The sequence below is a fragment of the Lepus europaeus genome, chromosome 15 (assembly GCF_033115175.1).
Source record: "Lepus europaeus isolate LE1 chromosome 15, mLepTim1.pri, whole genome shotgun sequence".
NCBI classification, from domain to species: domain Eukaryota; kingdom Metazoa; phylum Chordata; class Mammalia; order Lagomorpha; family Leporidae; genus Lepus; species Lepus europaeus.
In genome coordinates this window covers 44,402,611-44,428,516 of record NC_084841.1, presented here as the reverse complement: position 1 = coordinate 44,428,516, position 25,906 = coordinate 44,402,611, and the positions used below count along the sequence as shown (strand labels likewise).

General features: G+C 41.3%; 1 protein-coding gene across 3 annotated transcripts in view; it reads right to left on the bottom strand.

Moving 5' to 3' along the window:
* GPBP1 (GC-rich promoter binding protein 1) overlaps positions 1-25,906 on the bottom strand; it is an 81,370-nt gene that overhangs the window by 54,531 nt on the left and 933 nt on the right. For 2 of the 3 annotated variants that reach the window (XM_062212017.1, XM_062212019.1), the window contains exon 2: positions 24,311-25,258. The gene's annotated coding sequence lies outside the window, so the exon portion shown is untranslated. Of the gene's footprint in view, positions 1-24,295; positions 25,259-25,906 lie in introns of all 3 variants that reach the window. The other variant, XM_062212018.1, reaches the window with a different exon arrangement.

Genomic DNA, 25,906 nt, shown 5'->3' with positions numbered 1-25,906 from the left:
TGGAAACCTAGGAAATGGACAAAAATGCAGAAATTAAACCACACAATCAATTAACACATCAAGGAAGAAATAATAAGGAAAATTAGAAAAGTACTTTTGAGGTTAACTGAAAGGAAAACCAATTAATGAATCTTTTTTCCCTTCCCTTCCTTAGCGTCCCCCAATTTCCCTCTTTTAACAAATCTTATGGGAAGAAGCAAAAGCAGTGCTTAGAAGGAAATTTATAGCTGAAAGTTCCTACATTTAAAAATAACATCTCAAATCACTAACCTAAGTGATTTATATTTTAAGAATTTTTTTTTATATTTTATATTTTAAAAAACTAGAAAAAGAAGTTGGCATTGTGGAACAACAGGTTAACATTTCATCTGCTCCACTTCCAATCCAGCTTAACACTAATGTACCTGAAACAGCAGCAGATGATGGGTCAAGCATTTGGAACCCTGTCACCCAAATCTGAGAGACTCAGATGGAGTTCCAGGCTCCTGGCTTCAGCCTGGCCCAGCCCTGGCCTTGCGGCCACCTGGGGAGTGAAACAGTAATGGAAGATGGCTCACCTCTCTGTTGTCACTCTGCCTTTCAAATAATTAAGTAAACCTTAGAGAAAGAAAAAAAAAAAAAAGCCCAGAGCCAGCATTTAGCTCAACAAGCTAAGCTGTCGCCTGCAATATAGGTAGCCCATATGCGAGCAACAGTTCAAGTCCTGGCTATTCCCTTCTGATTTAGCTCCCTGCTACAGTGCTTGAGAAAGCAGCAGAGGACAGCCCAAGTCTTTCAGCTCCTGCCACCCACATGGGAGACCCGTATGGAGCTCTGGACTCATGGCTTTAGCCTGGTCTAGCCCTGGGGGGTGCATGTATCCTCTATCACTCCTTAAGTAAGTACAAGAGAATAGGAAAATGGAGGCCGCCGTCATGGCTTAACAGGCTAATCCTCCACCTTGCAGCGCCAGCACACCGGGTTCTAGTCCCGGTTGGGGCACCGGATTCTAACCCGGTTGCCCCTCTTCCAGGCCAGCTCTCTGCTATGGCCCGGGAAGGCAGTGGAGGATGGCCCAAGTGCTTGGGCCCTGCACCCGCATGGGAGACCAGGAGAAGCACCTGGCTCCTGGCTCCTGGCTTCGGATCAACGAGATGCGCCGGCCGTAGCGGCCATAGAAGGGTGAACCAATGGCAAAGGAAGACCCTTCTCTCTGTCTCTCTCACTATCCATCTGCCTGTCCAAAAAAAAAAAAAAAGACAGAGAGAGAATAGGAAAATGGAAAACAAATGAAATCAAAGGCTGGCTCTATAAACATAAAATTTGAACAGTCAAATCACTAGTCACAAATAAGAGAAAGGGTATTACTACTTCTCTCACAAGAATAAAAAAGGGATGTAAGAGAATAATGACCAAAAGAATGTCAATAAAATAACCCAGATGAAATGGAAGACTTCCTACAGACACAAACTACCAAAATAGACTTCAAAATAAATAACAAGTTTGAACACTTCTATTACAAGTATCCTCCAACAAAGGGAAATCCAGAAACAGATGGCTCCACTGCTTTATCACCAAGCCTTACCAAATACTTTCAAAAAATAAGAGAAACATTTCCCTATTTCTATGAAGGTAGTATTACTGAGACCAAAACCAGACACCACAAGAAAACTACAAATTAATGTTACTCATAAATATACATGCAAAAATCCAACAAAATAGTAGCAAACCTAATCTAGCAGCATATTAAAAGAACTAAGCACCATACACAGTGTTATTTATCCCAGGAATGCAAAAGTGGCTCAATATATGAACACCAATCAACACACCACAATAGTTAACAAAAAAAATGTCACATGAACACAATGTCAGAAAAAGCAAGACAAAAATCAAATATATTTTCATTTTAAAACACTCAACTAATTAAGAATATAAGGTAATTTGTTGAAACTGATAAAGAACATCTATGAAGAACCCACAGCACATCATACACAGTGGCAAAAGACTAAAAGCTCTCCTTGTAAGATAATGAGTTAAGACATGGCTGCCTGCATTAGCCACCTCTATTCAATGTCATACTGAAGTTCTAGCCAGAGCATTATGTAAAATTATTCCTATTGAGAGATGTCATGATAAGGCTCATTTAAAAACAAAAAGCATTTAGAGCTAATAAATTCAAAATCACTGCAGGATACAACATCAACACACAAAATCTATTTTATATGTATGTATTTACTAGCAATAACAATCCAAAAAGGAAATAAAGAAAACAATGTCTCCATAATGCCATCAAAAAGAGTAAAATACTTATGAACAAATTTAACCAAGAAGGTACTGTACACTAAAAAGCAATGCTTAAAGAAATTTTAAAAAAGATCCATGTTCATGGATTGGAGAACGTCAGATTGTTAAAATAGCAATACTATCCAGGCCGGCGCCGCGACTCACTAGGCTAATCCTCCACCTTGCGGCGCCGGCACACGGGGTTCTAGTCCCGGTTGGGGCACCGATCCTGTCCCGGTTGCCCCTCTTCCAGGCCAGCTCTCTGCTGTGGCCAGGGAGTGCAGTGGAGGATGGCCCAAGTCCTTGGGCCCTGCACCCCATGGAAGACCAGGAGAAGCACCTGGCTCCTGCCATCGGATCAGCGCGGTGCACCAGCTGCAGCGCGCCTACCGCGGCGGCCATTGGAGGGTGAACCAATGGCAAAAGGAAGACCTTTCTCTCTGTCTCTCTCTCACTGTCCACTCTGCCTGTCAAAAATAAAAATTAAAAAATTAAAAAAAGAAAAAACTCTAAAAAAAAAAGAAAAAAGATAGCAATACTATCCAATACAATCTATAAATTCAACATAATCGCTATGAAAAAACTAACAGTCTTTCTGATAGAAATGGAAAAGGCCACTCTCAAATTCATTTGCAACTACAAAGGACCCTAAATAACCAGAATACTAAAAAAGAATAAAGTTACAGGTATACACATTCCTATTTCAAAACTTACTACCAAGGTACAGTAATCAAAACATTATAGTGCTGTCATAAGACATGACATATATAAATAAAATTGATACGCCAGAAATAAGCCCATTTATCTATGGCCAATTGATTTTCGACAAGAGTTGCTAGGACCATTCAGAATTTTCAACAAATGGTACTCAGACAACAGGATATCCACTGGACCTCTACCTACACCATCTCCAAAACTAAAAGCAAAATACATCAAAGAGCTAAACCTAAACGCTGTAGGAAAACATAATAAACCCTCGATTTGGCCATGAATTCTGGGATATGACACCACCACCATGAGCACAGAGAAAAAAAAAGATAACAAATTGGACTTCATGAAAATTTAAAACTTCTTTGCAAGAACATTAATTAAAAAGTGAAAAATACAACTGACAGAATGGGAAAAAAATATGTGAGTATTTTATCTACTAAGAGTCAATATCCAGAATATACAGGAACTCTTATAACTTAAGAACCTAATTTTTCAAATGAGCAAAGGCCTTGAAGAGATATTTCTCCCAGGAAGAGCTATAAATGACCAATAAGCACAGGAAATACACTTAATATTATTTGCCATTAGGAAAATGCAAACTGAGACTACAGTAAGATACTACTTCACACCCACTAGAATGGCTATGCAATTTCTTTAAAAAAGGAAAAATAAGTGTTGGCAAAGATGTAAGGAATCTCTTTGATAATTCCTCAAAAAGTTAAATAGAATAAACATATGACTCAGTTAACACCATTATTAGACATATAACCTAACTAATGAAAAGGGATACTCAAATAAATACATGTACCAATGTTCACAGCAACACTATTCACAACCAAAAGGTGTAATCGGCCGGCGCCGTGGCTCAACAGGCTAATCCTCCGCCTTGCGGCGCCGGCACACCGGGTTCTAGTCCCGGTCGGGGCACCGATCCTGTCCCGGTTGCCCCTCTTCCAGGCCAGCTCTCTGCTGTGGCCAGGGAGTGCAGTGGAGGATGGCCCAAGTGTTTGGGCTCTGCACCCCATGGGAGACCAGGAGAAGCACCTGGCTCCTGCCATCGGAACAGCGCGGTGCGCCGGCCGCAGCGCGCTACCGCGGCGGCCATTAGAGGGTGAACCAATGGCAAAGGAAGACCTTTCTGTCTCTCTCTCTCACTGTCCACTCTGCCTGTCAAAAAAAAAAAAAAAAAAGGTGTAATCATCCCAAATGTCCATCAAAAGACAAATGAGAAAACAAAATGTAATGTATGAAGTGTATGTGTATATACGTGCATTACATGTGTGTATATATATATACACATATGTTGGAACATACATATATACACATGTGTATACACATACATACACACAGTGGAATGTTAGTCATAAAAGCAAATCAAGTGCTCATGTGTGCAGTAATATGAACCTTGAAAATGTGCTAAGTGAAAACAGCCAGACATGAAGATCATGTACTGTATGATTCTAGTAATAAAAATCCTTATACACACAAAAAGAAGATTGGTGGCTCAGACAGTTGGGAGGGTAAAATGGGAGAAGTGACTGCTTAATAAAGCATTTTATTTGGGAATGATGAAAACATTCTGTACCTCATTCACAAAAAGTGGTCATTTCAAAACACTGTAAATAAACTCAATGCCAATGAATTATACACTTTAAATGGCTACCTTTGAGTAAAATAACTTTCACCTCAACCAAAGTAAGTAATGAGAATACTATATTATAACCCCTTGAATAAAACAATGAATGTAGTTATGTATGCATAAATTGTATAAATTTTAAGAACTCAAGGAATAGGTTATTTGTACTATTTCTAAGTATTTCTCCCCAAATAATTTCCCACAGCCTTACAGTGAAATACCCTAGCAAATACCACCTTAATCAACAGATAAAAGTAAACAACAGTGAAAAACAAGTTGACATTTTCTGCCACTAACAGGATGCAATGAGCAAAACGAGCACACAACAGTCTAGACAAAGACGCAGAACCTCAACCTAAGCATCAGAAATGCTGACCTAAGAGATATATTAAAATAACTGGTCCAAAATCTTCAAGAATGACAAGGGATAGAAGAAAAACAATTCTTAAAAACCAACCATGAAATATTTTTGAGTCTTCTTTTAAAACATTTGAAATCCATTCTGACATGTTATTCCACTGAACTAATTGTGTTTGCTTAACTGTTTTAATAAGTTTTGATTAATACTTAATAGACATCTACTAAATGCTAAGTGATTTTCAGAATTCCTGACCCTCCATCTGTACAGATTCGAATGGATTTAAGGATAACAAAGGTATCTGTTTTTAACCAAATGTTCTTATCAGCAACAGCAGTTAAACATTCAGAGGAGGAAAACAACTTTGAACACTGGCCTCTAAATAGGTAGCAAAAACAACTACATTACATTGCTTGCCAATATTTTAGAGTTTTGGTCATGAAACAAAATATTCAATATTAGCCTGTTATTATCAAACACAGCTTAAATATAGATCAGGCCATCTAAAATACAGGACACCATCACTAACTTTCACAAGAAACCTGGGTATCAGAAATTCCTTAACTTTAAAAACATTCCGGAGCTAGCATTGTGGTGTGGGTGGGTAAAGCTGCCACCTGCAACTCCAACAACCCAAATGGGTGCTGGTTCTTAACTCAGTTGTTCCACTTCCCTTCCAGCTCCTGCCAATGGCCTGGGGAAGTAGTGGAAGACAGCCCAGGTGTTTGGGCTCCTGCCACCCATGTGGAAGATCTGGAGGAGGCTCCTGGCCCCTGGCTTTGGCCTGGTCCAGGCTGAAGGAGAATCTCTCCCCTGGCCCCCAGCCTTCCCTCCCTTTTCCTCTGTAATCCTGACTTTCAAATAAATAAATAAATTTTTAAAAAATCCATTTTGGCAACAGCGTTGTGGTGCAGATTAGCCACACCTGCAACGCCAGCATCCCAGTTGAGAGTGCTGGCTGGAATCCCAGCTGCTCCACTTCTGACAAAGCTCCCTGCTAATGTGCCTAGGGAAGCAGAAGATGGTTCAAGGGTTTGGGTTCCTGCTACCCAGGTGGAGAACCAGATGGAGTTCCTAGCTTCTGGCTTTGGCCTGACCCAGCCCTGTCATTGGGGCGTAAACTTCCAGATGGAAGATAGGCCTAACTTTGCTTTAAGTTATAAATAAATCTTTTTTAAAAATTTAAAAATTCAATTTTAATGCTCTTTTTACCAAGAATTTTGTTAGACCCCCTATTCTCCTCAACTTACATAACTTATCTATGCTTTTACTTACATGGGGAAAAATATAACAAATAGGAACATTATAAAAACGGCTATACTTGTTTAATTGTTCCATATAAAAATCACTACATATGTATATAAATAGACACGTGCTCATCACTCCAAAAAACAGCTTTATTAAGGAGAAAAAACAACTTTACACTCCAGGAAAAAGGAGACTTTTAATTTTCAATTTTTAAGACCTATAAAAATGCAATACACAAAATGATTGCAAAACTTCAAAACTTACAATGAATTGATTTTACATAAAACTTATCAAAATATTTTATGAATTAAACTTATGCTCTTCATAAAAATGAAGCAGGCTAAATCAGTCTATGGAATCTAAAGATAATTTTTATTTTAGAATTACACTCAAATACTGTGGGTTAACTGGGATAAAATGTAATTCAAATCAACTTATTTACTTAACAAATGATATGAGCTAAGCACTGGAAGATACACGGCTCAGGAGGGCAAATCCTGCCTCTTAACAGCTAACCAACTAATAGAGTTAACAATAATTGTAAAACATGGTGGTTACTGCCACAAACCCTTTCAGAAAAGATGTGTGTATAATCAGTTTTTATTCTATGATGTACTTTCCATAAGAATAGTGTCAATATTGTGAGGGATCAAATTAAATAAATAGGCTTTATGAAAAATGCTGGGATCAATTTAAATGACAAAGGGAAAGGGACAGAATTACAAAAGATTTCAGTGATTTATCCCTAAGATATCCAATCAATGAATGACAGAACCTGGACAATATTAACCCAGGTCCTTCTACCTCAAGTCATACTTTTTCACTACTATTATCACTCAAACTTTCCGGCAGAAATTACTCAAAGTGGCCAAATCCATTCTCCTGTACTCTTCCAAAAAATGTTAAGGACATAAGCAAAATACCTTTGTTCTCAATACTATTTTATAAATTTAGGAAATTTCTGTATTTGTACAACAATATATCCATCTTACAAAGTAGTGATTCCCAAGAAAAATAACCTTACAACAAGAGGTGCCTGGTTTAACCTATGAGTTTCATCAACCATGAGAAACTACTGGTTTATTATATAAAACTACAGAGATGGTTTAGTTCAACTGGAATAATAATATGTAAAAAAATAAGCTCAAGTCTATACAGCTTCAGGATGACCAAGAACTATCATGCACAAACGACAATTATCTCATATGCTACAGAATTTAACTTTTTTAAAGACAGTGATTAATATAATTACCAAGGAGCTACTAATGTACCATCCCTTAAGATAAAAAGGAAGCATTCATTATTTAATATTTTCAAATGTATTTAGCCTAAGACACAAAACAGTAAATCTTTTTGTTTTAATTAAGCAAAAATGAAATCACCTCCTCAAACACAAATACAGGCAGGAAATAAATAATAATTGTTTCTCCCTGCCTGCACCCATGCCTTGCTGTAGAATCCTAAAACTAAAAAGAAAGGCAGGGCCATTGCTGCAGTGCAGCAGGTTGAAGCCCCGGCCTGTGGTGTCAGCATCCCATATGGGTGCTGGTTCGAGTTCTGGCTGCTCCACTTCCCATCCAGCTCCCTGCTAGTGGCCTGGGAAAGCAGTGGAAGATGGTCCACATCCTTAGGCCCCTGCATCAGTGTGAGAGACGTGGAGGAAGCTCCTAGCTCCCAGCTTCAGATCAGCCAGCTCCGGCCGTTGCGGCCATCTGGGGAGTGAACCAGTGGATGCAAAACCTGTCGACCTGTAACCTGTCTGCCTTAAGACAGACAGACAGACACACAGACAGAAAGAGAAACAGGAAAGGAGGAGGAAGGGAGGAAGGGAGGGAGGGAGGAAGGGAGGAAAGGAAAGCAGGCAGGCAAAGGGTAAGGGAGGGAGAGATGGCAAAGGAGCAGTCTTTTAAGAATTTAAAGAAGTTATTATTAAAGATTTATTTATTCATTTGAAAGGCAGAGCTACAGAGGGGCAGAGGCATAGAGAGAGAGGTTGTGCATCCACTGGTTCACTCCCCAGGTGGCCGAAATGGCTGGAGCGGTGCCAATCCGAAGGCAGGAATCAGGAGCTTTTTTCCTGGTCTCCTACACGGGTACAGGGGCCCAAGGGCCTGGGCCATCCTCCACTGCTTTCCCAGGCCGCAGCAGAGAGCTGGATAGGAAGTAGAGCAGCCCGGGCTTGAACCGGCACACAAATCGGATACCAGCAATACAGGCGGCAGCCCTAGAAGTATTTTTTGTACAAGCCTCTTAAAACAACTAACTATTCCAAGGCAACATCCTTTCTAAATGGTCCTAACCCATTCTGCTACAAATATATTGGGAAAAAACAGGTTTAGTTACTAGTCTCCCAACATATCAAGGAAACAGCAAAGAGATCAACCAAATACTGCTTAATATATTCCAGGTATATCTAAATTCAAAAAGAGAAAATACTTTGGGGAGTTAGTACCTAGAGAGCCTTGAACAGCAAAAGGAGAAAAGAAAGGGGCCGAGGCCGGCACCGTGGATTAACAGGCTAATCCTCCGCCTTGTGGCGCCGGCACACCGGGTTCCAGTCCCAGTTGGTGCGCCGGATTCTGTCCCGGTTGCCCCTCTTCCAGGCCAGCTCTCTGCTATGGCCCGGGAAGGCAGTGGAGGATGGCCCAAGTCCTTGGGCCCTGCACCCGCATGGGAGACCAGGAGAAGCACCTGGCTCCTGGCTTCGGATCAGCGAGATGCGCCGGCCACAGCGGCCATTGGAGGGTGAACCAACGGCAAAAAGGAAGACCTTTCTCTCTCTCTGTCTCTCTCTCACTATCCACTCTGCCTGTCAAAAAAAAAAAGAAAGAAAGGGGCCGGCGCTGTGGCGCAGTGGGTTAACGGCCTGGCCTGAAGCGCCAGCATCCCATATGGGCACTGGTTCGAGACCTGGCTAGTCCACTTCCAATCCAGTTCTCTGCTATGGCCTGGGAAAGCAGTCCAAGATGGCCCAAGTCCTTGGGCCCCTGCACCCACATGGGAGACCCGGAAGAAGCTCCTGGTTTTGGATCAGCACAATTACGGCAATTGTGGCAAACTGGAGAGTGAACCAGCAGATAGAAGACCTCCCTCTCTCCCTCTGCCTCTCCTCTCTGTGTAACTTTCAAATAAATAAATAAATCTTAAAAAAAAAGAGAGAGAAATTAGAACTTAATTCAGTAGGCAACTATTTAGACAATTTAAGGTTGCAATTACACATCTGAAAATGTGCTTTCAGAAAATAAATCAATCTGGTAGCAATATATAAAATGAATAAGGTGAAGGGGCAGTCACCTGTAAATGCTTATCTCATTCAATCCATTAAAGAATACTGCCAATTTTTTTCTTTCCAGGGCTAATCAAATATCTCACATTACTGGTATATCTTGTAACAAACACTATGGCTACTCCCTCTCAGGCTCGACTTATCACTGAATGCAGATCGGAGAGGGAGGGGTTGTGGCTCAAGTAATTGGGTTCCTGCCACCAAGGTAGGAGACTTGGATTGAGCTGCCTGCTCCCAAGCCATACCTCTGGGAGTATACCAGCTGATAAGGGAAGGCTCACTCACTCTTTCAAATAAAAGTTAAAATAAACCTTTTTTTTAAGAATGAAGTATCAGCCAGCGCCGTGGCTCAACAGGCTAATCCTCTGCCTAGCAGCGCCGGCACACCATGTTCTAGTCCCGGTTGCCCCTCTTCCAGGCCAGCTCTCTGCTATGGCCCGGGAAGGCAGTGGAGGATGGCTCAAGTGCTTGGGCCCTGCACCCCATGGGAGACCAGGAGAAGCACCTGGCTCCTGGCTTCAGATCAGCGCGGTGCACCGGCCGCAGCGGCCAGTGGAGGGTGAACCAACCAAAAAGGAAGACCTTTCTCTGTCTCTCTCTCACTATCCACTCTGCCTGTCAAAAAAATAAAAAATTAAAAAAATAAAAAAAGACTGAACCTCATTCTTAAAATGTTTCTACAAGTCATTAAAAAATTCTAAAGAAAATAGGCAAAGGACAAACTTCACATAAAAAGATCTTGGGGGGGGGGGAGGACACATGCGCTGTGGCATAGAGGGGGAAAAGCTGCCGCCTGCAGTGTCAGCATCTCATAGGCACCAGTTCCAGTCCTGGCTGCTCCACTTCTGATCCAGTTATGTGCTAATGTGCCTGAGAAAGCAACAGAAGATGGCACAAGTCCTTGGACCCCTGCAACCACGTGGGAGACCCGGAAGAAGCTCCTGGCTCCTGGCTACAGAACTGAGGAGTAAACCAGCGGATCGAAGACCTCTCACTCTGTCTCTGCCTCTCTATAACTCTGTCTTTCAAATAACAAAATAAAAATCTTTTTAAAAAGAAAAAAAAGTTACCCAGGATTTACAATACTACTGATTACTATTGCTCATAACAACAAAAAAACAAGTCTTATCTATTGTACATCAATAGAGGTCTGGTCAAATAGATCATATGTCCAATAAAGTTAACTCACTCAGGGGCCACCATTGTAGCAAACATGGTCAAGCTACTGCCTGAACCTATGAAAGCAGTGGAAGTCAGCTTTTCACCTGAGCCTCTGCATCCACATGGAGACCCAGAAGCAGCTCCTGGCCCTGCTTGGCCCAGCCCCAGCGGTTGCAGCCACTTGGGTGGGGAGTGAAACGGGCAGATGGGAAACTCTCTCCCTCCTCCTCTGTAACTCAGCCTTCAAATAAAATAAAATCTGTAAATAAATAAATCTTCCAAGGATGAAGAGTAAAGCGCCATGCAACTATGTATGAGAAAGACATACCTGTGCTTAGAGTTGTACATACAGAAGTTGCTCTAGAAAAATATTTAAGAAACCAATCGTGGGGCCAGCACCATGGCAGAGTAAGTTAATCCTCCACCTGTGGCGCCGGCATCCCATATGGGCGCCAGTTCTAGTCCTGGCTGCTCCACTTCCAATCCAGCTCTCTGCTGTGGCCTGGGAAAGCAGAAGATGCCCCAACTCCTTGGGCCCCTGCACCCACATGGGAAACCTGAAAGAAGCTCCTGGCTCCTGGCTCCAGATCAGCACAGCTGCAGCTGTTGCAGACATTTGGGGAGTGAACCAACAGAAGGAAGACCTTTCTCTCTGTCTCTCCCTCTCACTGTCTGTAACTCTACCTATCAAATAAAATAAATAAGAAAAAGAAACAAGGTGTGGTTTCTTCAGAAAAGAACAATTGCTAGGCTATGGGAGGGGTGACTTTTCCCTAAAAACACTATTACCTTTTGTAACTTGCACTGTATACATGAATTCAAAATGACCTCAAGGCTGGACACTGTGGTACAGCAGTTTAAGCTACCACTTGGGACCACTGCATCACATATTAAAAGTCCCAGCTAGGGGGCCGGTGTTGCGGCGCAGTTGGTTAAAGCCCTGGCCTGCAGCGCTGGCATCTCATATGGGCGCCAGTTCTAGTCCAGGCTGCTCCACTTCCGATCCAGCTCTCTGCTATGGCCTGGGAAAGTAACAAAAGATGGCCCAAGTCCTTCGGCCCCTGTTTCTACATGGGAGACCCAGAAGAAGCTACTGGCTCCTGGATTTGGAACCCTGCAACCACATCGGAGACCAGGAAGAAGCTCCTGGCTCCTAGCTTCAGATCAGCTCAGCTCTGGCTGTTGCAGCCATTGATGGGATGGAAGACCTCTGTCTCTGCATCTATGTAACTCTTTCAAAAAAGTAAAAAAAAAATTTTTTAGTCCCAGCTACCTTGTTTCCCATTCAGTTTCCTGCTAATGAAACTGGGAAGGCAGCAAAGGATGGCCCAAGTAACCAGGTCCCTACCACCCATTAAGAGACCCAGATGGGAGTTTTCAGGTAGTTTCAGCTTGGCCCAGACTCAGTGGTTGCAGGCATTTCATGAGATCAGCACATAAGCGTATGCTCATTCTCTGTCCCTCCCTAAGTCTTAAAAATAAATAAATCGTTGAATAAAATATGTCTAACTATATAACAAGTTAACCCAGCACTAGTAAGAGACACAATCCTTGATATGCAGTGAAAACTTTGGGAAATTCAAATGGTAATGACAATATAAAAATATGTAATAAATATATTTATAATTTGCTAAGACCTCATTATCTCATTTAGTTCCTATCATATTCCCAGGAAGTTGATATCTTCTTTTCACAGTATAACAGATTTTGATATAGATGTGAAGAACCTTTCAAGTTCCCAGTACCAATGCAATACCAGTCAGTGGTAGCTGAAACTCTTAACCACATGCATATATACGTAACATAAATAGCCCAAGATACGTCTGGTAAGAGCTTATCTAATATACATTAACTTTAGTCTTAATAACAGTTATAAATAATTCCCTAAATTGTGAGTTTTAGTCTTACTTGTCAAGCACTGTCTTAGAACTATAGCTCTACCAAAATAAAAGTCTCAATAGTTTAAACAGGTAAAAATCTCAGTGGTCTGGGCTGTCACCCCAGTCATAATTACGTTTCCACTAACCTAGCTAACCGTGTCCTCAAAACACACTATCCTCTCAATAAATTAAGTACTTATAAGGTCTTAATAGGACTAACGTGAAGTATTTTCACTCTCATCACCATTCCCATATGGTCCCTATAAAAAGAACTCATTCTAATGGGAGAGAAACTAAAAACCCATTCATTTGAAAAATCTGAAACTACTACAGTTCAAGGAAAAAGATTAAGGCCCCTAGTTTCCATGGGGAAAAGTCCTTAGAGTATCTTCATTAGCAGGTTAATCTGTTTTTCAAGTTTTCACCCTAGCTAGTATCCCAAAAACAATTTCACCACTCAACTGACAACCCCCTGTAATGATCAAGTTTAGCATCCTTTTAGAGCTTTAATAAATAAGCCCCTTACAAGGTTATTTGCAACATGCTTTAACAAAGAACCAAAATAATATCACACAAGAAATTTGAAATTCCAGAGACCAGCACCATGGCTCACTTAGCTAATCCTCTGCTTGCGGCACCGGCATCCCATTGGGCGCCGGGTTCTAGTCCCAGTTGCTCCTCTTCCAGTCCAGCTCTCTGCTGTGGCCTGGGAGGGCAGTGGAGGATGGCCCAAGTGCTTGGGTCCCTGCACCCGCACGGGAGACCAGGAAGAAGCACCTGGCTCCTGGCTTCAGATCGGCAGAAGGAAGAACCTTTTCTCTGTCTGTCTGTAACTCTACCTGTCAAATAAATAAATAAATGAATCTTAAAAAAAAAAAAAAGAAATTTTAAATTCCAAAGATAATTAAATAAATTTGGGAATGTTTTTTTTCTTTAAATACACTACTGTAAATAGTCATAGCTTCCTAATCTCTGAAAATATTGAGTCCAAGCCGGCGCCGTGGCTTAACAGGCTAATCCTCCGCCTTGCAGCGCCAGCACACCGGGTTCTAGTCCCGGTTGGGGCACCGGATTCTAACCCGGTTGCCCCTCTTCCAGGCCAGCTCTCTGCTATGGCCCGGGAAGGCAGTGGAGGATGGCCCAAGTGCTTGGGCCCTGCACCCGCATGGGAGACCAGGAGAAGCACCTGGCTCCTGGCTTCAGATCAGCGCGATGCTCTGGCCACAGTGGCCATTGGAGGGTGAACCAATGGCAAAAAGGAAGACCATCTCTCTGTCTCTCTCACTATCCACTCGCCTGTCCAAAAAAAAAAAAAGAAAAAGAAAATATTGAGTCTAAAATTCTGTTTACTCACATATTTCAGTCATTTCTTGAAACCTAAAAATATATGTATTTTAGAGGACACTCAACTTAGGTTTCAATCCCAGCAATTCAACAGTTTAAAACGGGAGAAAATTTGAGGCCAGCGCTATAGTACAGTGGGTAAAGCTGCCGCCTGCAGTGCCAGCATCCCATGTGGGCACCAGTTTGAGTCTTGGCTGCTCCACTTCCAATCCAGCTCTCTGCTATGGCCTGGGAAAGCAACAGAAGATGGTCCATATCCTTCGGCCCCTGCACCGTGTGGGAGACCCGGAAGAAGCTCCTGGCTCTGGATCGGCGCAGCTCTAGCCTCTGCGGCCATTTGGGGAGTGAGCCAGTGGGTAGAAGACCTCTTTCTCTGCCTCTCCTCTCTCTATGTAACTCTGCCTTTCAAATGAATAAATAAATCTTTAAAAAAAAAAAAGGGGGGGGGGGTGAGGTGGTTAAAAATTCTTAAGGTAACAGTTATTTAAAAAAGTAAGTCTATTAGGCAGTCCCTCCAGAAAGCTAATAGCAAATTCAATCTTGAATCCAGCAAAAAAAAAACTAGACACTAACATGTATCGTTTAAATCTAGGCATATAGAACAGCTTCTAAATGATCTGACAAATTAGCTTGGGTACAAAAAATCCTTTAGCAATAAATTTCAACCACACCATAAGCAGTTAAACAGAGGTGCTAGAATGACAATGGTACTTACCCAATTCTAAATAAAAAAAACCAAAAGCTGATAATTTTTTTTTTATTTTTTTGACAGGCAGAGTGGACAGTGAGAGAGAGAAACAGAGAGAAAGGTCCTCCTTTTTCTGTTGGTTCACCCTCCAATGGCCACTGCGGCTGGTGCACCGCGCTGATCCGAAGCCAGGAGCCAGGTGCTTCTCCTGGTCTCCCATGCAGGTGCAGGGCCCAAGGACTTGGGCCATCCTCCACTGCACTCCCGGGCCACAGCGGAGAGCTGGACTGGAAGAGAAGCAACCGAGACAGAATCTGGCGCCCTGACCGGGACTAGAACCGGGGGTGCCGCTGCCACAGGCAGAGGATTAGTCTATTGAGCCGCGGCGCAGGCCCTTGATAATTCTTATACTCTGCAACTAACTGCACTAAGAATACAATAAACAAATGATACAAGGCATAAGGTCTGCTGCAGAAACTTTACATGATAGAGATGGGCAACACAGAGTAAGATAATTACATACTATGCTTTGAATGAAATAGTAAGATAATAAGTAGAACAAATGATGTGAAAGAGTGTAGAAGCAGTGGCACACTTTTTACAAGAGTGGCTAGACAAAGTCTGAGAAGGAAGACTTTCAGCTAAAACTAAATACTGGAAGGAGAGAGAAAGAGCAAATATAAAAGCCCAAAGACTGGAAGGAAAATGCCCAGTGTGTTCAAGGAAGAGATGGAAAGCCAAAGGCTAATGGACCAGTAAGCAGGGTTGCAGAGAAAGTGAGGAAACAAATGCAGATTCTTTCATGCTAGAGTGTGCATGTTATTTTTAGGTCCAATGGAGAAGATTCTAAGCAGAAAAATTACACAATCTGATTACCATTTTTAAAGGATCATTCTGCTCTCTGAATAATGAATTGTACTGCAAAAATTGCACAAGAAAAGCTAAGAAGTTACCTCAAGAGTTCAGCTGAAAAAACAAAGCTTGGACAAGTCTAGTGGCAAAGGGATAAAAATCGATACACATGGAAGACTTTAAAGGTAGAACAAATAGATATGCTAATGTTTTATATTTTTCCCAGGCACTTGAATAAAGAGGTGAATTTTACAGCCATTTACTGAGATGGGAAAAGAGGAGAAGGCATGGGGCTGAGGAAGAAGAGCATCCTTTTAGACAGTTAAATGTGACATTCAGAGGAAGTCAAGAAGGCATTTAAATTTTAAGTCTAGGAGCCAGCATTATGGCACAGATGATCAAGCTGCCACCTGTGACACCAGCATCCCATATGAGCAAGGGCATCCTGTATGAGTCCTGACTGTTCCACTTCCCATCCAGCTCCCTGCTAATCGCCTAGGTAAAAGCAGCGAAGATGCTTGAGCCCCGGTCTCACCCATGTGGAAGACCGGGAAGAAGCTTCTTGGGCTGGGTCAGGCCGTTTGAGCCATCTGGGAAGTGAACCAGCACATTGAAGATCGCTCTCTCTTCTCCTCTCTCCAAAACTCTGCCTTTCAAATAAGTAAATAAATTTTTTAAAAATAAAAATTGTGACATTCAGAGGATGCCTTCAACACCAGCATACCGTATCAGAGCACTGGTTCAGCTCCCAGCTGCTCAGCTTCAGGTCCAGCTGCTTGATAATACATCTGGGAAAGCAACAAAAGATAGTCCAAATATCTGGGCCCTTGCCAAGCACACGGGAGACCCAGTTCTGGCTCCGGCCTGGCCCAGCTCCGACCATCCAGGGCCATCCGGGGAGTGAACCAGCCAATGGAAGATCTTTCTCTGTCTTTCCTTTTCTAGTTCAGTCTTTCAAATAAATCTTAAAAATAAATCAAGGGGTCATTTAAAACTATAATACCATATCACAGATTACACTAAATATTATCCCAGGCATATAATCCCATGTGTTTCAACAACTTTTATCAAAGAATTATTTATTTGAAAGGCAGAGCAGCAGGGAAAGAAAGATGACAGAGATCTTCCATCCATGGGTTAACTACTCAAATGCCCAATACAACCAGGACTAGGAGAAGCCAAGGCCAGGAACTCCATCCTGCTCTCCAATACAGGTTACAGAAGCCCAAATATGTGGGCCATCTTCAGCAGCCTTCCCAGGCACATCAGCAGGAAGTTGGATCAGAAACAGAGTAGCCACGACTCAAACCAGCACTCCAACCTGGAATACCAGCATTGCAAAAGGCAGCTTAATCCACTGCACCACAATGCTTGCCCATTTTAAATGTGTCACATACGATGCAATCTAACATATCTGGCTTCTACTTGGTCCTGTTCCTTCAATTTATATAGTTACCCAGTTTACAATCTCTCCCTCTGGGGGAATCATATGGTCTAAACCACTACCATCTGTGCCACCAGCCATAACATTACTAAAAATGTTTATTATCATTTTTCAATTTCAAAGCATTTTTGCATTCTTTGTATCACTTGATTCTAATGATAACCTTGTGAAATACTATTTCTTTTTTAAAAAAATAAAGTGATTTGGGGACAGCGCTGTGGAGTAAAGCCCCTGCCAGCAGTTCTGGCATCCCATATGGGTGCCAGTTCAAGTCCCCGCTGCTCTGTTTCTGATCCAGCTCTCTGCTATGGCCTGGGAAAGCAGAAGATGGCTCAGGCCCTTGGGCCCTGGCACCTCATGGGAAACCCGAAGGAAGCTCCTGGCTTCGGATCAGCGAAGCTCCGGCTGCTGTGGTTATCTGGGGGAGTAAACCAGTGAATATAAGACCTCTTTTCTCCCTTCCTCTGCCTCTCTGTAACTCTGCCTTTCAAATGAATAAATAAATATTTAAAAAAAAAAAAAAAGCGCAATCTTTGGGCCCCTGCACGCATGTGGAGAACCTGGAAGAATCTCCTGGCTCTTGGCTTCAGATCAGCCCAGCTCTGGCTGTTGAGGTCATCTGGAGAGTGAACCAGCGGATGTAAGACCTCTCTCTCTCTCTCTCTCTCTCTCTCTCTCTCTCTCTCTCTCTCTGCCTCTCTGTAAATTTATCTATCAAATAAATAAATCTTTTTTAAAACATACAAATTTAGGGGCCGACTCTGTGGTGCAGTGGGTTAAAGCCCCAGCCTGCAGCGCCAGCATCCCATATGGGCACCGGTTCGAGACCAGGCTGATCCACTTCCAATCCAGCTCTCTGCTATGGCCTGGGAAAGCAGTGGAAGATGGCCCAAGTTCCTGGGCCCCTGTACCAGGAGGAAGCTCCTGGCTCCTGGTTTCCAATCAGTTCAGCTCTGGCCGTTGCGATCATTTGGGGAGCGAACCGGCGGAATGGAAGACCTCTCTCTACCTCTCTCTGTAACTGTCTTTCAAATAAATAAAATAAATCTTTAAAAAAAAAATGGAGGGGTCGGTGCTGTGGCGCAGCAGGTAAAATCACCACCTGCAGTGCCGGCATCCCAAATGGGCACCAGTACGAGTCCCAGCTGCTCCTCTTCCCTTCCGATCCAGCTCTCTGCTGTGGCCTAGGAAGGCAGTATAAGATGGTCCAAGACCTTAGGCCCCTGCATCCATGTAGGGGACCCGGAGGAAGCTCCTGGCTCCGGATCCGCGCAGCTCTAGCCATTGCAGCAAATTGGGGAGTGAACCAGAGGATGGAAGATTCCCCCCCTCCCCGCCCCACCCCTCCTCCTATGTAACTCTTTCAAATAAATAAATAAAAAAAAATCTTAAAAAAAAAAAAAAACCACACATCTCACATCAGAGTGCCTGGTTTCAGTCCCAACTCATCCATTTCCAGTCCAGCTTGCTGTTAATGCATACCCCAGGAGGCAAATGATGGCTCAGGTACCTGGGTCCCTGACACCTGCATAGGAGAACCCAAATTGAGTTCTAGGCTCCCGATTTCAGCCTGGCCCAGCCCTTGCTGTTGCAGAGATTCAGGGAGAGATCCAGCAGATGGAATGTTTCTCCATTTTTCAAATAAAATGAAAAATGTTTTAAATTTTTAAAGGCGAAAAACATTCTGGGGATGCATGGTGGTGACGGTTGCACAATAATGTGAATGTTCTTTATGCCACTGAACTGTTCACTTTAAAAATGACTAGGGGGTCGGCGCTGTGGCTCAGCAGATTAACGCCCTGGCCTGAAGCGCTGGCATCCCATATGGGCACCGGTTCGAGACCCGGCAGCTCCATTTCCAATCCAGCTTTCAGCTATGGCCTAGGAAAGCAGTAGAAGATTTGGGCCCCTGCATCCACACAGGAGACCCGGAGGAAACTCCTGGCTTCAGATCGGCACAGCTCCGGCAGTTGCAGCCAATTGGGGAGTGAATCATCGCATGGACGACCTCTCTAACTCTGAAATAAACCTTTAAAAAAATGACTAAAATGGTCTATTTTGCTTACTTTACCAAAATTAACAATTCCATCAACACTAACCAGATTGGTGTGCCCTCCAAAAAAAAACCTCTTTAACTCCATAGCTGGAAAGGTTTAACTTTCCTGAATCCATACATATTTAGAATATACTTTCCTCCCTAACCTTTTAATAGCCCAATCTCCTATCTGTTGAAGTATGTGGCTGCTTAGTTGGACAACTATTGGTTTTGAAGGGCTTCCTACAACAGTTTTTAAACATGTTCACAAATTCTTTTACAAAAGGTAAAGCCAAATTCCTCTCACCATGATTTCAAGCAATTTAGTAACTGGCTTATAACAGAATGTGACAGAAGTAACTTTTGAGACCAGGTCATAAATGATGCTGCACTCTTCTTATCTCAAATCACTTGCTGTGAGAGCAATAACCTTAACATTATAAAACAGCTAGAAGGACACATAAGGAACTCCAAACATAAGCCCGTCAGCCCTATGAATATGCCATCTTGGAAGATCCTCTATCCTCAGTTAAACTTTCAAATGACTGTAGCCCTAGCCAATAACCTTGACTAAAATGTTATGAAGACCTGAAGAGAACCAGAACTATCAGCAAAGCTTCTCCTGAATTCCTGACCACAGAAATCATTGTGATATAATTTGTTTTTTTGTGGTTGGTTTTCTTTCTTTTTTTTTTTAACTCACTTACTGAACAGAATTTTGAGAGGCTGAAATTGTGGTATGGTGAGTTAAGCCATGATTTCCAATGCCCGAATCTCAGTTGAGTGCTGGCTACTCTGAATTTCTGATCCAGCCTACTGCTAATGCACCTAGAAGGCAACAAATGATGGCCCTAGTAACTGGGTCCCCGTCACCCACAAGACAAACTCTGATGGCAGTCCTAGTTCCTAGGGTAGGCCTGGCCCAGCCCCAGCTGTTGCAGGTATTTACAGAGTGAACCAGAGAATATGAGATATCACTTTCAATAAATTTTTAAAAAATTTTAAAATCCAGCAGTTTTCATAGTAAGTATTTTATCATGCACTTTTTGGAGATTCCTCAAATGCATGTATTTCATAATTTTCTTTGCACCAAAGCAAATACCTTTTAATTCCATACTCTACGAACTCTTTGAAGTACTCTTGTATTATTTATGGTCACTGAAAAAAAAACTAATTTTTTTCTCCTAGAAGACAAATGTAAAGATAACTACTACTGACAATTTTTCAATTACTAAGTTTTAAAATTTATTTCCAACTTCTGTTTCAAGGAAAGCCTAACTTACTTGTAACCACAGTTTTTAACACTTATATTCTTGCTTAGAAGAAAAACAATGTAAAAAACTTTAATATAGTTTAGATGGTTTAATCTGAAAACTGAATTACAAGGCAGAAATTCAAAGGACTACAAACACTGCCTACCCACCAAGCTATAATCAGAAAAATGACTCAAGAAACTGAGGCCAGAGTTGTAGCACAGTGGGTTAAGCTGCCACTGGTGATACAAGCATCCCTTATCAGGCGCCAGTTCAAGTCCCACGTGTTCCTCTTGATCCAACTTCCTGATAATGCACCTGGGAAGGCATCAGAAGATAGTCCAAGTATCTGGAACCCTGCTGGTTAAGTGGGAGACCAGGATGGAGTTCCTGGCTCATGGCCCAGTCCTGGCTATTGCCATCTGGGACTGAACCAGCAGATAGATGGAAGACACCTCCCTGACCCCACCTTCCATGTCTCTCCCTGTCACTCTGCCTTTCAAATCAATACATAAATAAAGTTAAAAAAAAGCAAAGTCTAACTATTCTAATGTGTGGGACAATTGGCAAAAATGAAAAATACAAACAGGTAAAACTGTGGGAAAAAAGAGCCATAGTCACAAAACTTTTTAACAGAAATTCTTAACATTTTCTCTTGTGTCCAAGTAATGGACCTACTCCTCAGAAAACTAAGTGCCCCCCAAATTATTAATTTCCAGTAAGTCCCAGAAGCTACTGTTTTCCCACTCCTATCCATGTACTCAAAGAATAAAAACAAATTCTGACATACATTTTAAAAATAAATAAAAATATAACTGGTGGTAGAGATTTTCAGAATGTTTCTCTGGCCACAGAAAAGGCTGAGAGCGGGAGAAAGGGACTGAAGGCAAAGGAGTTAACTAGTTGTTTCTTATGTCAAAGACCAAATAAGGCTAGTAAATGAAACTGGGAATGAGAAAGCAGATTTTAGATTACCATGAATAATATGCAGATTTTGCCATTAACAGAAGAGAAGGAAGAAACAGTCTGTACTGTAACTACTGTAACTACTAGTTTAACTGGTAAAATGTATTAAGCATAATCTTTCTTTTTTCTTTTTTTTTGACAGGCAGAGTAGATAGTGAGAGAGAGAGACAGAGAGAAAGGTCTTCCTTTTTGCCATTGGTTCACCCTCCAATGGCCGCTGTGGCCAGAGCATCACGCTGATCTGAAGCCAGGAGCCAGGTGCTTCTCCTGGTCTCCCATGCAGGTGCAGGGCCCAAGGATTTGGGCCATCCTCCACTGCCTTCCCGGGCCATAGCAGAGAGCTGGCCTGGAAGAGGGGCAACCGGGACAGAATCCGGCGCACCAACTGGGACTGGAACCCGGTGTGCCGGCGCCGCAAGGCGGAGGATTAGCCTGTTAATCCACGGCGCCGGCCTTAAGCATAATCTTAAAGTAGTATGATTACAATAAAACTTAACATTTTAGTACACTTCACAATTAACAAAAAGCCTCCATAGACATTATTTCCATTAGTGTAATGAAGAACCTAAGGCCAAAAAAGGTTAGATGAATACAAGCCTCCTTTCCATTATTACTCTTTTTCTACAACCCAGCCAGAAGCCCCATCCATTACCTCTTTTCCTACACATAATTACCTTATCTGGATCTAAACTGTTGTACATTTTTATCAAAATGACACAAAAAAGATGACTGGGTCCAAGACAGATAACCTTACTTCTTTAGAATCTATCCCCACCTGCTTATTTTACTTTCAGACTTTAAGTTCCCATCCTCATCCTGGTCTATTTTAACTGATCGGTTTTTGCTTACTCCTGTTCTTTATTATTCCTTCCTACTTTAATTCTAATATATCAGCAACACTAATATGCATTTAATAGCACAACTGTGTAAGGAGGTTGTAAGTGAAATCCAAACATAACCTGAAACTGTATTTTAATTTTTGGCTAACCAAATTACCACTCAAACAGCTATTAACAAATAGTAACAATAACAGTAGCTTCTCTTCTTTTAGCTTATCTCCAGGCTGTAATAGGAGTTTATACTCAACATTAAGCAAAGAGAAGAGGTAAGTGGAAAGAAAATAAAAAATTTCAAGGATAATATCTAAACAGAACATGTTAGTACAGCAATATGCACAAGAAGGCAGTGCTAAGTTTGGCATAGTGATTAAAAGTACAGATTGCTCAGAGATTTGGTAAAGATTCCAATTCTAACCAAGTAATGTTCTCCTTATCTCAGCTTCCCTAAATTTTTAATTGACTATTAACAGTACAAGTCGTATTTCTTTGTAGGATTACTAGTAAAAATTAAGTAAAAAAAAAAAAAAAAAAAAAACATAAAGTACACAGAAAAACACAGCACAATCATAATCTATAAATGTCAACCATTATATTAATTTTAGACTTTTTAGGGGCGGTGGGGGGAGTCAGGGATAGCAACTGCCCCCATTACTTAAGAAGCAGTACCATATATTTCAGTCTCCAGAAAATGAAACATTGAAAATGTTCATCAAAACATTAAAGTAAATCCATCCTTAAACTTCTGTAAACAAAGTTTGAAAATGTCAGACTAGTCAAGGATCTAAGTTAATTCTTAAAAACTCTATATCTCTGGAGTAAGTTATCTATATAATACTGCTTGGGCTAACAATATCAACAGGGGCAATTTCAAAGAAAGCAATCATAAACAACACGAATAAAGGTCATGTGATTTCAGTTCAACTTCTTGATCACATTAGGTAAGGAACTTGAAAAGTCATTAAAATGAAATGTATTAAAATACAGGCTCCCCCTAGGGAAGGAGAGTAGAATGGTCTCATGAATTTTTATACAAATTAAATGTGTGGAAACTAAACTAGAAGTACAGTAACAGGTATAACACAAAATACACAGAACTTAGTCTATTCCGACAGAATGAGTTCCTGGACTTTCATCAGCTATAGAGGAGAAAATAAATCCCACATATGACTCTCTGAGTATCTAGTTTCTTTTAGACTCCACCACATCTTTTGCCCTCCAGGAGTTAACTGAATTCAAAAATTTAGCTAAAACGTCCTGTTTAGAAATAAATAAGCAATTGACAAGTAATTAAGCCATCTTGGTAAAGGATCATATTTCCAAAAGTTAACTAAATGAAATCAACTCAAATGAATTTTAGCAATACTGATCGGTTCAGCAATACTAATTTCTCAAAAAAACAAATTTTAGGGATCATCTTCCCAACACTTGTACCCAAAGGCCTGATTCAAAAATATAGTAACTCAAGATAACCAAAAACACACACTCCTGAAAAATACAAGCATCACTAAAAGATTATTTCTATTATAATACTCAATTTAAAAAAAGTGTTCATAAACTTTTTTTTTTTTTGACAGGCTGAGTGGACAGTGAGAGAGACAGAGAGAAAGGTCTCCTGTGTTCATAAACTTAATGTTAGCACAACCATACCAGAAAAAAGAAATGTACCCTCATTTTCTTAAGTTATTTTTAAGAGTTCTTATTTCAGTTTGCTCAGTTTCTCTCTCTGTTCCTGATAACCACTATTCTTTTTGAAACTAAAATCTTAAGGAGTAACGTGAAGTACGAAATCACTTCAATACAATTTGTACAATGAAGCACAATGTTAGGAAGTTATGCCTTAAAGCAATTTCACAAAATATTAAAAAGCAAATCTGTATTAAAATGTTTCACACTACATAACTACACTGGAACACTAAAATCATATTTGTAATGCAGTCCTAAAAAGTCACATTTAGATAATAAATAGCCATCAAAACATACCCATTTACAATGTAAACTGGCTATACAGTCACGTGATATATTAGTTCAGTTTTTCTACCTATTACTATGAATCTCTAATGCTTAAAGTGTATACTGACTATACATATTTAGTTTCACACTTCAAAAACATAAAAACGTTTAAATTTTACTGTTTAAATCTGAAATATTCTTGAGCCTTGAATTTTTTTTCCTTATTTCAATTTACTCAGACAATAGTTAATAGTTGTTTTCAAAATGTCCAGAAAACTAAAGTCAAGCAATACTACTGCAAGAAACTAAAAGATTTCCAAGAATTATCTAGCATAAATTTGACACTCATTATAGTTTACAAATGAACTTTTAATTTGCTCACCATAATAGTACTTACAAATTCCAACAGGACTGCACAGGAAGGTGTTGGTTTTTTCTCTGTAATCTTTATGTTTTCCAGTTTGCTTTTTTATTTTGTATCCTCTGAAATAATATCCAAGTTCTTTGAAGATACTTAACCTATGACTATTTGACATAGAGTTACTCCAAGTCAGCTACCCATACTTCTGTTTTAAAGTTTTCATATGGCTATCTGCAGAATTAGCCAAGTTCCTTAGATTTAAGATCAAAGTCTTCTTTATTATTCCATGTATTTGTCAGTTGTATTTATCCACTCCAGATGAAATATCCAATTTATGAGCCAAAAAGCAGAAACAAAAAGAAAATTTCACATCTGAAGAGCATTCCTAAATATCAGCAAACAGAGACACATACAGCTATCTCAATACTACCATGCTGGTGGGAAACTGCAACATCTTAAATTTCCACGTAAATAAAAGGTAAAAAGAAAAAATTTCTGTATCCTATTAATGTCTTCATTTAGAAAAGCTGTCCCATTGTGACATGAATAAAGACTGAGGTCAAAATTCTTAAAACTTTTAATAAAGGTAAAAATAAACTGCCATGAAACTTCAGCAATATTTAAACAGTAATCTGAAACTGCTGAAACTACTCAATACACTAATCAAACATATCTTACAGTGTTGGCTGAAGAACACCAACGGGGCGGGGGGGAGGCAAAAATACCACCAGCAGAAATATTTTAACCAGTTATATAATCCTGTTTGAACAAAAATACTGAAGAAATGCCTGGGTGTCTTTTTAAGCAGCTTGTTGAACAGTTCACTACTGTCAATTCACTTCAGAGATGATTCGTGCCAATCTTAATAAACTCCTGGGGCAAAATTATCCAAAAACATTGTAATTCCAAAATGGCCACTTGAAATATCCGGGGCCTTTTACACAAAACCTAGAAGATGATCTTCATTATCTGTAATCCAATCACCTGCAAAAGTTATTAAAAAAAAAATTACACAGGAGTTCCGATTCGGAGCTAAAAATCAAACCCCACCTTAAAGAGTCAAGCTCTGGAGAGAAACTTCTGTAAAATCCTACTGCGGCCTGGCAAAAGGCTTTGCCCAACCAGTCACTAAAAAGTCTACTCCATTAGAAAAAAGGCTCGAACTGTGTGTTGGGGCGTGGGGGCTGGGGGTGGGGGGAGGGAGGGAGGGAGGCGGCATCGTGGAGGGCCACTGCTGATTTCAACCGGGAAAGGAGTGCGGACAAAACACTGGGAGATTATATAAGCAAGCGTCCTTACACTTTTTGAGTAAACAGTTCAACTATGAAACTAGCACACGAGCGTGCAAGAGGTCTTGTCTGAGTAGCCTGAGCGCACGGAAGGGAAAACAGAGACAGGTGTGCTGGCCCGGGGCAGCAGCGAGAGGAGGCTGGGTCTGCAGCGAGCCAGACGCTCCTCCAAATCGGAAGGGCTCCCAGAGGCGGATTTTCCCCCCAGCGAAGCGGGAGAGGTGGCTGGGAAGTGACGGCGGACCGGTTGCGAACAGCGCCGGCCAGGGACGACTGCCCCGCTCGCCAGGGCAGCGGCGGGCGAAGGTGGAGGTTCCCATGGCCGCGATGTTAAGGAAACAGC